This window comes from Hyla sarda, chromosome 3, assembly GCF_029499605.1.
Source record: "Hyla sarda isolate aHylSar1 chromosome 3, aHylSar1.hap1, whole genome shotgun sequence".
NCBI classification, from domain to species: domain Eukaryota; kingdom Metazoa; phylum Chordata; class Amphibia; order Anura; family Hylidae; genus Hyla; species Hyla sarda.
Window position 1 is genome coordinate 374,739,509 of NC_079191.1, and position 12,118 is coordinate 374,751,626.

General features: G+C 43.6%; 1 protein-coding gene across 3 annotated transcripts in view; it reads right to left on the bottom strand.

The window, feature by feature from the left end:
• The window catches only part of PAK5 (p21 (RAC1) activated kinase 5), a 179,648-nt gene that overhangs the window by 60,706 nt on the left and 106,824 nt on the right, over positions 1-12,118 (bottom strand). The gene's annotated exons all lie outside the window — the stretch shown is intronic.

Sequence of the window (12,118 nt, forward strand, 5' to 3'; positions counted from 1 at the left end):
TCGGCCATACCGATAATCGGTCAATCCCTAATTACAATCTCCATGCAGAACATATGACGCTTCCATAAAGATGTTTTATAGGGTGGTCTGGCAAGTTGGTGCTATAGTTGACACCTCTCCCTAATCTTACTGGTTCACAGTGGCTTGCTGGGCAGGAGGTAGGATGTTGAAGTTCTGGGGGTTGAGTGGTGATTGTTGGTTGAAAAAGAAAAAAAACTGCAATCCTCTGCCACTGCTGGTCTAACAGTGCCCAGTCACCACTACTCACCACTTAGTGGGAGGGCCATCTCCATCACTACAGTGGTGGCACAGGCAGTGATTGGCTGAGCAGGCACTTTCTTGTGTCAAAAAGTGACCAAAAAGGGTTCAGCAATGGGTGCCAAAAGCAGCAGCAAAGGAATACAGCATGTAAAAAACAGGTTTTTAAGCCCAGCTGTCAGACAATCTATTTAAAGAGTACCTGTCACCAAACTAAACTTTTAATATATTGTTCCTTACGTTATTATAAAACACTTTGCTATTTAATTGCTGTTAAAATTCTCAACCTTTATATGTTTTTAATGTGATTGAAAAAACGGCCACTAGGTGGCTCTGTTCTGTTCCCAAACAGTTCATTTAGTCTTCACCCGTACTTGCAGAAGTCCAAACTCAGGAAGTCCATGTGGGACATGGGGAGTCACAGCTCTTTCAGGCTTCTGTGATGTCACCCCTGCAGGGGAACGCCCACTTTCTCCTGCCAGGAGCTCACACAATGTGAACAAAGGGAAAGATAAGATGCACAGCTTTTAAGAGCTCTGATTTTTTTTATTTTTTTTTAGGGCAGGAGGGGTGTTAGGAGTAGTTAGGGAATATAATCTGAGTTAGTTTATAAAATATGGTTTGATGACAGGTACTCTTTAAATGAGACTCTACTAGAGTGTTTATATAATTACCCATATACTGTATGTCAATAGCAAGTACCACTGTGAGACATTACCTTTTCTTAACCCCTTAAGGATACAGACCATTTTGGCATTAACCCCTTAAGGACACAGCCCATTTTCACCTCTAGGACGCAGCCCTTTTTTGCACATCTGACCACTGTCACTTTAAACATTAATAACTCTGGAATGCTTTTACTTATCAATCTGATTCCGAGATTGTTTTTTCGTGACATATTCTACTTTAACATAGTGGTAAATTTTTGTGGTAACTTGCATCCTTTCTTGGTGAAAAATCCCAAAATTTGATGAAAAAATTGAAAATTTTGCATTTTTCTAACTTTGAAGCTCTCTGTTTGTAAGGAAAATGGATATTCCAAATATTTTTTTTTTTGGATTCACATATACAATATGTCTACTTTATATTTTCATCATAAAATTTATGAGTTTTTACTTTTGGAAGACACCAGAGGGCTCCAAAGTTCAGCAGCAATTTTACAATTTTTCACAAAATTTTCAAACTCGCTATTTTTCATGGACCAGTTCAGGTTTGAAGTGGATTTGAATGGTCTTCATATTAGAAATACTCCATAAAAGACCCCATTATAAAAACTGCACCCCCCAAAGTATTCAAAATGACATTCAGTAAGCATTTTAACCCTTTAGGTGTTTCACAGGAAAAGCAGCAAAGTGAAGGAGAAAATTCAAAATCTTCATTTTTTACACTTGCATGTTCTTGTAGACCCAATTTTTGAATTTTTACAAGGGGTAAAAGGATAAAATTCATACTTGAATTTGTAGCCCAATTTCTCTCGAGTAAGCACATACCTCATATGTCTATGTAAATTGTTCGGCGGGCGCAGTAGAGGGCTCAGAAGCGAAGGAGCGACAAGGGGATTTTGGAGAGTACGTTTTTCTGAAATGGTTTTTTGGGGGCATTTTGCATTTAGGAAGCCCCTATGGTGCCAAAACAGCAAAAAAAAAACACATGGAATACCATTTTGGAAACTAGACTCCTTGAGGAACGTAACAAGGGATAAAGTGAACCTTAATACCCCACAGGTGTTTCACGACTTTTGCATATGTAAAAAAAAAAATATTTTTTTTACCAAAAATGCTTGGTTTAGCAAAAATTTTACATTTTTAAAAAAAGGTAATAGCAGAAAATACCCCCCAAAATTTGAAGCCCAATTTCTCCCGATTCAGAAAACACCCAATATGGGGATGAAAAGTGCTCTGCTGGCGCACTACAGGTCTCAGAAGAGAAGGAGTCACATTTGGCTTTTTGGAAGCAAATTTTGCTCTGGGGGCATGCCGCATTTAGGAAGCACCTATGGTGCCAGGACAGAAAAAAAAAACCACATGGCATACCATTTTGGAAACTAGACCCCTTGGGGAACATAACAAGGGGTAAAGTGAACCTTAATACCCCACAGGTGTTTCACAACTTTTGCATATGTAAAAAAAAAAAAATTTTTTTACACTAAAATGCTTGTTTTCCCCCAAATTTTACATTTTTACAAGGGATAATAGCAGAAAATACCCCCCAAAATTTGTAACCCCATCTCTTCTGAGTATGGAAATACCCAATAAGTGGACGTGAAGTGCACTGGGGGCGAACTACAATGCTCAGAAGAGAAGGAGCATCATTGAGCTTTTGGAGAGAGAATTTGGCCATGTGCATTTCCAAAGCCCCCCCCCCCCCCCCGTGGTGCCAGAACAGTGGACCCCCCCACATGTGACCCCATTTTTAAAACTACACCCCTCACGGAAGGTAATAAGGGGTGCAGGGAGAATTTACACCCCACTGGCATTTGACGGATCTTTGGAACAGTGGGCTGTGCAAATTAAAAATTTTATTTTTCATTTTCACAGACCCCTGTTTCAAAGATCTGTCAGACACCTGTGGGGTGTAAATGCTCACTGTGCCCCTTGTTACATTCCGTGAGGGGTGTAGTTTCCAAAATGGGGTCACATGTGGGTATTTATTGTTTTGCACTTATGTCAGAACCGCTGTAAAATCAGCCACCCCTGTGCAAATCACCAATTTAGACCTCAAATTTACATGGTGCACTCTCCCTTCTGAGCCTTGTTGTGCGCCCCCAGAACACTTTGCGCCCACATATGGGGTATCTCCGTCCTCAGGAGAAATTGCGATACAAATTTTGGAGGCTTTTTTTCTTTTACCGCTTGTGAAATTTTAAAGTATGGGGCAACACCAGTATGTTAGTGTACAAAAATGTTTTTTTTTACACTAACATGCTGGTGTAGACCCCAACTTTACCTTTTCATAAGGGGTAAAAGGAGAAAAAGCCCCCCAAAATTTGTTAGGCAATTTCTCCCGAGTACAGCGATACCCCATATGTGGCCCTAAACTGTTGCCTTGAAATACGTCAGGGCTCCAAAGTGAGAGAGCGCCATGTGCATTTGAGGCCTAAATTAGGGATTTGCATAGGGGTGGACATAGGGGTATTCTACACCAGTGATTCTCAAACAGGGTGCCTCCAGCTGTTGCTAAACTCCCAGCATGCTTGGACAGTCAATGGCTGTCCGGAAATGCTGGGAGTTTTTGTTTTGCAACAGCTGGAGGCTCCGTTTTGGAAACACTGCTGTAGGATACGTTTTTCATTTTTATTGGGGGGAAGGGGTGGTGGGGGGGGGCAGTGTACGTGTGTATGTGTAGTGTTTTACTCTTTATTTTATGTTAGTGTAGTGTTTTTAGGTTACATTCACACTGACGGCGGATTACACTGAGTCTCCCGCTAGGAGTTTGAGCTGCGGCTGCAGCTCAAACTTGAAGCAGGGAACTCACTGTAATCCGTCGCCAGTGTGAATGTAACCTGTACATTCACATGGGAGGGGGGGGGGGGGGGGGGAACTACAACTCCCAGCATGCACTGACAGAACGTGCATGCTGGGAGTTGTAGTTTTGCAACAGCTGGAGGCACACTGGTTGGAAAATACTGAGTTAGGTAATAGAACCTATTACCTAACTCGGTATTTCCCAACCAGTGTGCCTCCAGCTGTTGCAGAACTACAACTCTCAGCATGTACTGATTGCCAAAGGGAATGCTGGGAGATGTAGTTATGCAACAGCTGGAGGCACGCAAGTACAACTCCCAGCATGCCGAGACAGCCATTTGCTGTTCCTGAATGCTGGGAGTTGTAGTTTTGCAAGATTTAGAGGGGTTCAGGCTGGAGATCACTGACAGTGGTCTCTAAACTGTGGCCCTCCAGATGTTGCAAAACTACAAATCTCAGCATGCTAAGACAGCAAACTGCTGTCTGGGCATGCTGGGAGTTGTAGTTTTGTAATATCTGGAGGGCTACAGTTTAGAGACCACTGTCAGTGATCTCTAGCCTGAACCCCTCTAGATCTTGCAAAACTACAACTCCCAGCATGCCAACACAGCAAACAGCTGTCAAGGCATGGTGGGAGTTGTAGTTTTGCAACATCTGGAGGGCGACAGTTTAGAGACCACTCTCTAAACTGTCGCCCTGCAGATGTTGCTAGGCAATAGACTCCTGGACACGCGGCGTCATACTTACCTCCACCGCCGTCGCATTCACAGCCGCCGCCAGGTAAGTGACCGCCGCTGCCGCCGCCGCCGCTATTACACGGTTCCCCCCGCTGTGCCCGGACACCGATGGGTGGGCATAGCGGGGGGAACCGAACTTTAACCCCCCCGCCCCCAGTCTGCTATTGGTCGGCCGCTCCGCCGATCAATAGCAGGGATAGGAGGGGTGGCAACCCTGCCACCTCACTCCTATCTCTTCAAGGGGGATCGAGGGTGTCTTGGACACCCCCGATCCCCCTTATTTTATCGCAGCGCCGCGATTGATGGGCAGGGGGAGAGCGCTCCCCCTGCAAACACCGTAGATGCCGTGATCAGAACTGATCACGGCATCTATGGGGTTAATGCTGCCGGGACCGGCGCGATCGCGGCCCCGGCAGCTGCGGTGGGACTCCGGCTGTGATTGACAGCTGAGTCCCACCCGCGATCTCCTGCGCTGCCCGCGGCAGAGCAGGAGATCGCTTGGACGTATGCATACGTCCATTTGCGCGAACGTGTAATTCGCCTGGACGTATGCATACGTCCAATAGCGGGAAGGGGTTAAAGGGGTATTCCGGGCAAAACTTTTTTTTTTTTTTTTTTTATCAACTGGTGCCAGAAAGTTAAACAGATTTGTAAATCACTTCTATTGAAAAATCTTAATCCTTCCAGTACTTTTTAGGGGCTGTATACTACAGAGGAAATGTTTATCTTTTTGGATTTCTCTGATGTCACGACCACAGTGCTCTCTGCTGACCTCTACTGTTTATTTTAGGGACTGTCCAGACCAGGAGAAAATCCCCATAGCAAACATATGCTGCTCTGGACAGTTCCTAAAATGGACAGCAGAGGTCAGTAGAGAGCACTGTAATCGTGACATCAGAGAAATCCAAAAAGATAAACATTTCCTCTGTGGTATACAGCCCCTAAAAAGTACTGGAAGGATTAAGATTTTTTAATAGAAGTGATTTACAAATCTGTTTAACTTTCTGGCACCAGTTGATAAAAAAAAAAAAAAAGTTTTCCACGGTAGTACCCCTTTAAGGACGCAGCCAATTTTATTTTTGAGTTTTCGTTTTTTCCTCCTCGCCTTCTAAAAATCATAACTCTTTTATATTTTCATCCACAGACTAGTATAAGGGCTATTTTTTGCGCGACCAGTTGTCCTTTGTAATGACATCACTCACTTTACTATAAAATGTATGGCGGAAAAAAAAATACTATATGTGTGGGGAAATTGAAAAGAAACCCGCAATGTTTCATATTTTGGAAGGTTTCCTTTTCACACTGTACTTTATGGTAAAAATTACAAGTTTTATTTATTCTGTGGGTTAATACGAATAAAATGATACCCATGATTACATAATTTTCTATTATTGTGCCGCTTTAAAATAATCTCAAACTTTTTAACAAACTTAGTGCATTTAAAATCCTTATATTTTGGCGACCTATAACTTTTTCATTTTTTCGTATAAGCGGCGGTATGAGGGCTCCTTTTTTGCACCGTGATCTGTACTTTTTCTTAATACCCGATTTCATATATTAAAGTTTTAATACATTTTTGTTTTTAAATTTATCTTTGAATATTATGTGACAAAAAAGCAGCAATCTTGGACAATTTTTTTTAACGTTTACGCCATTCACTATACGGGATCAATACCATTATATTTTGATCGTTTGGACATTTACGCACGCGGTGATACTGAATATGTTTATTAATCATTTTCTTAACGCTTTTTTGGGGGGTAAAATGGGAAAACGGACGATTTACTTTTTATGTGGGGGGAGGGGATTTTTCAATATATATTTTTTTACACTTTAAAGGATATCTGTAGCGCAATATAACTTATCCCCTAAGTTATAGATCGCGGTGGGTCAGAGCGCTGGGGCCCCCCGGGATCTCCTGGACGGGGCCGCAGCAGCATGTTGGAAAGGGTGTGTTCCGTCCCCGCATGACGCGGTAGCCGACACGCCCCCTCCATGTACCCCATAGAGATACATGGAGGGGGTGTGTCTGCATGGAGGGGACGAAACTTCACTTCCTGCAGACTGGTGCGGCCCCGTCCACGAGATCCCGGGGGACCCCAGCGCTCGGACCCCCCGCGATCTATAACTTATCCCCTATCCTTTGGATAGGGGATAAGTTATTTTGCGCTGGAATACTCCTTTAATAGTCCCCATAGGGGACTATTTATAGCAATCACTTGATTGCTAATACTATTCAGTGCTATGCATAGGGCATAGCATTGATCAGTATTATTGCTCGATCTCAGACTAGAGCAGAAGACCCGTGGAGACGGACGTAGGCAGGTGAGGGGACCTCCGTCCACCATTATGGATGATCGGATCCCCGCGCAGCGATGCGGGCGATCCGATTGTCCACATTAAGTGCCGCACAGCCGCAGATGCCGTGATTTGTATTGATCACGGCATCTGCAGGGTTAATGGCAGACATCAGCGCCATCGCTGATGGGCGCCATTACAGGCGGGTCTCTGGCCGCGCATGACACGAGCACCGCTTCAGTGCTCACGGTCATGTATAGGACGTAAATGTACGTCCTGGTGCGTTAAGTACCAGGGCACCAGGACGTACATTTACGACCTATGTCGTTAAAGTGGTTATCCCAAGATTTAAAAGTATCAAATGTCAACAGAATAGGTGATATAAGTATCTGATCATGGTGGTCCGACCTCCAAGAATCATAAGACAAGTAGTAGCTCATCCCTCAAATGAAAGAGCCACAGTGCATATGGTAGACTGCCACACCATGCACTAGTAAATCCTGAAAACCGCTGGACGCTGTACTCGGCTATATTTTGCAGTGAAATGATTGTGTGCTGCAGCTCCATTCACTCAGAGGGTCTTTCATTACTAGTGTGCATTTGGGGGATGTAACTTGAAGTACTGTATCTGGGTCCAAATGCAAAAATGGGAACAGAGTTTTCACCTACCTTGTGCCATTTATAATACTGGTGCCATCTTCTGAGGTAGAGAGTCCTTGGGACCCATCAGGCCTCAGATGTGACATCTACCTCTGCCTATACTACTGTATTCCTCAGTAAGATCTGAGTCTGCAGATTCACCTCATACAAGTATTATGCTTAGAGCAGGGTTTTCCAACCTCCAGGTGTTGCAAAACTACAACTCCCAGCATGCCTGGACAGCCAAAGGCTGTCCAGGCCTGCTGGGAGTTGTAGTTTTGCAACATCTGGAGGCACTCTGGTTGGGAAACACTGCTTTAGAGACAACATAGATTTTCTGAAGTTGTGAGGCACAGTGACTGTAAAGAATGAGCTATGTTTACACAAGCCTCTTCTCTTGAAGGTATATTCTTAAAGGGGTACTTCGGTGGAAATTTTTTTTTTACTTAATTCAACTGGTGCCAGAAAGTTAAACAGATTTGTAAATGACTTCTATTTAAAAATCTAAATCCTTCCAGTATTTATCAGCTGCTGTATGCTCCACAGGAAGTTCTTTTCTTTTTGAATTTATTTTCTGTCTGACCACAGTGCTCTCTGCTGACAACTCTGTCTGTGTCAGGAACTTTCCAGAGCAGGGTAGGTTTGCTATGGGGATTTGCTTCTACTCTGGACAGTTCCCGATGAGGTGTCAGCAGAGAGCACTGTGGTCAGACAGAAAAGAAATTCAAAAAGAAAAGAACTTCCTGTGGAGCATACAGCAGCTGATAAGTACTGCAAGGATTTAGATTTTTAAATAGAAGTCCTTTACAAATCTGTTTAACTTTCTGGCACCAACTGATTAAAAAATAATAATAACTGTTTTCCACCTGAGTGCCCCTTTAAGATCCCTTGACGTTCCACGTTGCCTGACAATGCTCCAATTTTCTGAAGAACACCTACCTACCTTACACAACAACTGGATGACTGAAACCTTTCACAATGCAACGCCTACTGTCCCCCAAGATGAGGAAAGGAGATTGAACAATGCAACTTTATTCACCGCATTAATAACTACAGAGAGAGCTTTACACATGATCAGAGCATTGTGTTAGAGTACTCACCGACTTACTTCTTTGCTATATTATGAGATATTATGTGACTCTCAATACCAGTAAAAAATAAAAATACACGTCACCCCTATTTTCTGATGAGGAGGGTTCTCCCACTATACATAGTCCTTCCTGTCTATATATTGAATGTAATGATATGACAGTTATGTGATGTCAAGTGACAAAATGACATAAGACCGAAATACCATTGAGTAAAATTTGTAAATATGAATGATGAGTGATGGGAAGCGGCTGCATGTACACGCATATTGCAATGTAATTGTTATTATTATTATTATTATTTTCAGCATATAACATTTTCATTAAGATGAAAACCATTTAGATACAAGCAAAACCCTTATTAGGCTGCAATTCACAACACTACAACTAGGGGGCCACATACAGCATACACACCTCCTAACAGAGTATCACAAAATCATCTTTTCTTTTTCCCAAAGTTGCTCATTGCGGGAAATGTTGAACTATCCAGTAAGGTAAATATGTATATATGGCCTATACTGTAAAATACAGCTTCAATTCAGAGACAAAACCAGTATGTGTAAAATGACATGTTCAACTAAAATGTCGCCAGGGCCACTGTGGCATGGGCAAATTTCCAATGCATTTGGAAAGTCTTCAGACCTTTTCATTTTTTCACATTTTGTTATGTGGGTTGGGGTCTTGTGCTAATACCCCATAATGAGAATGTGAAAACATAAATTCACTAAAAGGGATATTCCGCTGCTCAGCGTTTGAAACAAACTGTTCCGAATGCTGGAGCGGGAAGCTCGTGACGTCATGGCCCTGCCACCTCAATGCAAGTCTACAGTCATCACGCCCCCTCCCATAGACTTGCATTGAGGAGGCGGGGTGTTTTGCCATGAGAGGGCGGGGCTATGACGTCACAAGCTCCCAGCGCCGGCTCCAGCGTTCGGAACAGTTTGTTCCAAACGCTGAGCAGCGGAGTACCCCTTTAAATTCAGCTATGGGACCCTTTTCTCTTGATCCTCTCTGAGATGTTTCTACACCTTGATTGGGGGTGACCTGTGGTAAATATAGGACATGATCTGGAAAGACACAATCCCGTCTATATACGGTGCCACAGCTGAGAATGTATATCAGAGCAAAAACCAAGTAATCAGGGGTGAAGGGCCTTGGTAAAAGAGGTGTCCAAGAACCTAATGGTGACTCTGTCTAAGCTCCTCAGGCGGATCCATCAAGAAAGGTGTAGGTGCACGTCTACTTACCATTTTATTTTGTGTGGTGGAACTGTGAACCTGCAGCAAATTTATTATACGGTGCAGAGCATGTGATAAATATGGGATAAATATCACATTTCTTACTTCAGTACTGCACTTTATATGTTGCCTCCTCTGACAGTTTTGTAAGCCAAGACTGAAAAGTCACACATCCTGACAACTGCATGATCTCAAGTGTGGCCAGAAAAAAAACCTCTCCTCAGCAGAAGACACATGAACGTTAACTTGAAGTTTGCCAAAAGGACCTAAAGGACTCTCAGACCGTAAGAAACTTTTTCTGGTCTGTTAAAGGGGTACTCCGCCCCTAGCATCTTATCCCCTATCCAAAGGATAAGATGTCAGATCGCCGGGGTCCCGCTGCTGGGGACCCCCGGGATCTCCGCTGCGGAACCCCGCTATCATTACTGCACAGATCACGCTCGCTCTGTGCGTAATGACCGGCGATACAGGGGCCGGAGCATTGTGATGTCACGGCTCCGCCCCCTCGTGACATCACGGCCCGTCCCCTCCATATAAGTCTATGGGAGGGGGCGTGGCCGCCATCATGCCCCCTCTCATAGACTTGCATTAAGGGGGAGATCGGTGACGCCACGAGGGGGCGTAGCCGTGACATCACAATGCTCAGGCCCCTGTATCGCTGGTCATTACGCACAGAGCGAGTAATGATAGCGGGGTACCGCAGCGGAGATCCTGGGGGTCCCCAGCAGCGGGACCCCGGCGATCTGACATCTTATACCCTATCCTGTGTATAGGGGATAATATGTCTAGGGGCGGAGTACCCCTTTAAAACCATAATTGAACTTTTTGGCCCCAATTCCAAATTTCATGTCTGGATTAAAACCAAGCACTGCCCAGTACCATCCCTATAGTGACACACAGTGGTGGCAACATCATGCTGTGGGAGTGTTGTTCAATGGCTGAAACGGGGGAGACTGTGAGGGTTGAGGGAAAGATGAATGAAGCAAAGTATAGAGATATTCTATACCTCAAAACACAGTCAAGACAACACAGGAGCGGCTTAGAGACAACTCTGTGAATGTCCTTTAGTGGCCCAGTCAAAGTCCTGACCTGAACCCAATCCTACATCTCTGGAAAAACCTTAAAATGGCTTCCACAGATGGTTCCCATCCAATATGACAGAGCTGGAGAAGATCTGCAGAGAAGAATGGCAGAAAATCCTCATTCAAGAAGACTGGGGGCTGGAATCTTTAGTGCTTTGAAGGAAAACGATCATCCTATTCACCTTCACTAAACCCAATACACTAGATTATAGTGTGGGTGAACAGGAGACCAATGAGGAGTCACTGACTGCTATACGTACCTGCACCCTGGAGATCTGTCCCTCCGAAGATCTTCTTCCATCATCCGTGAATAACACTGGAGGTGGGCCCGCCGGCTTGATTTGAATATTTATTGTTACGGGTCATGTGAGCGCTCAGTCGGAGGGACAGATCCCCAGGGTGCAGGTACGTATAGAAGTCAGTGACCCCTCATTGGTCTCCTGTTCACCCACACTATAACCCAGGGTATTGGTTTTAGTGTGGGTGAACAGGATGACCGTTTTCCTTTTAACTAAGTACTGAGTAAAGGATATGAATACTTATGTCCATTTAATATTTAAGTTTTTCTCTAAATTTTGTTTTTCAATAAATTAGCAAAGTTTTCCAGCATTCTGTTTTCACTTTGTAATTATGGCGGATTGAGTGCAGAACGATGCGGGAAATGTTGATATTTATAAATTTTTTTTGGCTGCAACATAACAAATTGTGAAGAAAGTGGAAGGGTCTGAAAACTTTCTGAATGTATTGTACATTATAAGAAAAGGTCACATTTGTAATGATCACTTTACACTTATGAATATTGGAATAATGTTTGCTGTAAGGAACGTTTCCATTCTGTTCCCTGAACAAGATGAACATTATATACAAAAAAAGATAAACAAGGATGCCAGGCCTGCGTGCGCTATGTAATTTATCACTCTTTACAGCAGTTTTTCAATTTTGTGTTCCCATAACAACAGCAGAAACATGTAATTACAATCATGCTTATCTACAATGCATTAAACATTATTAAAAATAGAACATTGTGAGAATATTCTGTGGAGGCAAGAAAGTCATTGTCATTGTGCTATCTGGTCCTGCTCGCCTCGTAGCACACACGATGACTGGGTCAAAAGGGCTCTGAACATCTCCAAAGGAGCAGATATGTGCAATACTACATGACTAATGTGTCAGCCAGAAATGAATGGTGTAAGAAGGTCCTGTACACTGTCACACGGCCTTGTTCCATGGACAGCTGGGAAGTGTTATGCCTCCTTATATCATGCAAGACAGGGGTCTCAAACTCCCGGCCCGCGGAACAAAATTTTGTGGCCC